Source organism: Penaeus vannamei, chromosome 22 (assembly GCF_042767895.1).
Source record: "Penaeus vannamei isolate JL-2024 chromosome 22, ASM4276789v1, whole genome shotgun sequence".
NCBI lineage: Eukaryota > Metazoa > Arthropoda > Malacostraca > Decapoda > Penaeidae > Penaeus > Penaeus vannamei.
This window is the reverse complement of record NC_091570.1, coordinates 38,858,071-38,860,570: the sequence shown is the minus strand read 5'-3', so window position 1 is coordinate 38,860,570 and position 2,500 is coordinate 38,858,071.

Sequence of the window (2,500 nt, the reverse complement as noted above, 5' to 3'; positions counted from 1 at the left end):
ATCTCTCTTCCCTCACTCCTTCCCTCTCACCTTTTTTTTTCTCTCTCCCTCTCTCCCTCATATCTTTCTTCCCTTTCTCCCTCCCTCCTCCTTCTTCCCTCCTCTTCCTCCCTCCCTCCCTTCCATCTTTCTTCCCTCTCTATTTCCTCCCACCCTCCTTTCTCCACTTTCCCTCCCTCCCTCCTCCCATCTTTCCTTCTCCCTCCCTCCTTCCTGTCCTCCCCACTTTCCCTCCCTCCTTCCATCTATATTCTCTCTCTACCTCCCTCCCTCCCTTCCTCTTCCTCTCTCCCTCCCTTCCATCTTTCTTCCCTCTCTACCTCCCTCCCTCTCTCCTCTCCTCCCACTTTCCCCTCTCTCCTGCTTTCCCTCCCTCCTTTCCTCCCTCCCTCCCTCCCTCCCTCCCTTCCATCTTTATTCTCTACCTCCCTCCCTCCCTCCTTCTCCCTCCCTCCCTCCTTCTCCCTCCCTCCAACAACAAAAACCCGCCATCCCGCGACCGCCATTCCCCCACGTTCTTCATCTTCGCATTTTCCGACTATCTTCTACCTCGGGTCCTTCCAAGATTCCTTTTCTTGGCACGCCTTAAGAGGGTGTCGGTGGCCCTGTGCGCTTTATGTCTTCGTATTTTACTCTCTCGTCGAACTGGGAGAGGGGGGGATGGGAGGGTGGTGGAGGGAGGGATGGGAGGAATGGGGGTGGAGTAGGCAGAGGGGAGGGTAGGGGAAGGGAGGGTGAGAGAGGGAGGGGAAATCGCGAAGTGGGAGAGCGTCGGTGGGAGATTTTAGGGCGAAATGGGGACTTTGTGAGGGTCGGTGAGCGGGTTTAGGGGAAAATTTGGGGGTTTTGGGTGTTGGTTCGTGAGTTTAGGGGAAGATTCGGAGGTTTTGGTTGAGTTTAGGGGAAGATTGGGAGGTTTAAGGTGTTGGTAGGGTGAGTTTAGTGGAAAATTCGGAGGGTGTGGGTGTTGGTTCGTGAGTTTAGGGGAAGATTGGGACGTTTTGGTTGAGTTTAGGCGAAGATTGGGAGGTTTTGGTTGAGTTTAGGGGAAGATTCGGAGGTTTTGGTTGAGTTTAGGGGAAGATTGGGAGGTTGTGGTTGAGTTTAGGGGGAAATACGGAGAATGTGGGTGTTGGTCGGTGAATTGAGGGAGATATTCAGATGTTGTGGAAGTTGGTTAATGAGTTTAGGGAGAAATTCGAAAGTTTAGGGTGTTAGTAGATGACTTTTTAGGGGAATATCCGGACGTTGTGGTAGTTAGTGTGTGAGTTTAGGGGGAGAATTAGGAGTGTGGGGGAGTTGTGTGGGTGAATTTAGGGGGAATTTGAGAATTTCCGGATTGGAAAAAAACTTTAAGACTGTTTTAATAAGTTTATAAAAATAATTGTTTCTGAGCGAGTTTAGGGAAGAAAATCACAAGCTACGTAGGGGAAATCTCTCGTCTCTCTATGCATAAGAGTGAGTTTAGGGGAAAAAATTAAGAATATTTTTATGAATGCGTGAGTTTAGGGGAAAAATTAAGAATATTTTTATGAAAGCGTGAGTCTAGGGGAAAAAATTAAGAATATCTTTTATGAATGCGTGAATCTAGGGAAAAATGAAGAGCTAGTCTGTTTGTTAGTGAAAATGAATGAATTAAAACGTGAATGAGTTAAAATGTGAGTTTATGAACTTTGAAGAGGATATTGAAGGGTGAAGAAGGAGGAGATAGAGTGAAATAACATGATAAACGAGTGTGAAAGAAAAAAAGGAAGAGAAGGGATGATAAAGGCGGTAAGAAGAAAGAAAGAATAAAGGATAAGGATAAGAAAAAAACATAAATTTGAAAGTTATTTTAAGAAACACAAAAGGAAAGGAAATAATGATGAAAGTGTTAATGAATGTTAGAATTAGAGAATGAAATATATAAGTGAATGAATTAAGGGACAGACAGACAGACACAAACAAACAAACAAACAAACAATTAATAAAAAAAACGATGTATTACAAAATCAAATCAAAGAAACAGACGAACAAGCAAAAAAAAAAAAAAAAAAAAAAAAACAACAGCAATTCCAAGTTACTAAAAAGACGAAAACGAGTGAAAATTAGATGTTAAAGGGGAAGAGAGAGAGAAAAAAAAAATGGGTGACATAGGATGTTCCAGGGAAAAAAAAGAAAGAAAAATGGGTGACATAGGATGTAAGAGGGAAAAAAAGAAAGAAAAATCAGTGACATAGGATGTAATAGGAAAAAAGAAAAAGAAAGAAAAATAGATGACATAGGAGGTAAGAAGGAAAAAAAGAAAAAGAAAGAAAAAATGGAAAATATACGATGTTATAGCGAAAAAAGAAGAAGAAAAAAAGAAAAGAAAAATCGGTGACATAGGATAGAGGGGAAAAAAGAAAAAAAAGAAAAGAAAAATGGGTGACAAGAAGTTAAGGGAAAAAATGGGTGACATTAGGTGTTAGAAGGAAAAAAATAAGAAAGTAAAGAATAAGAATAATTGGGTCACAAACGA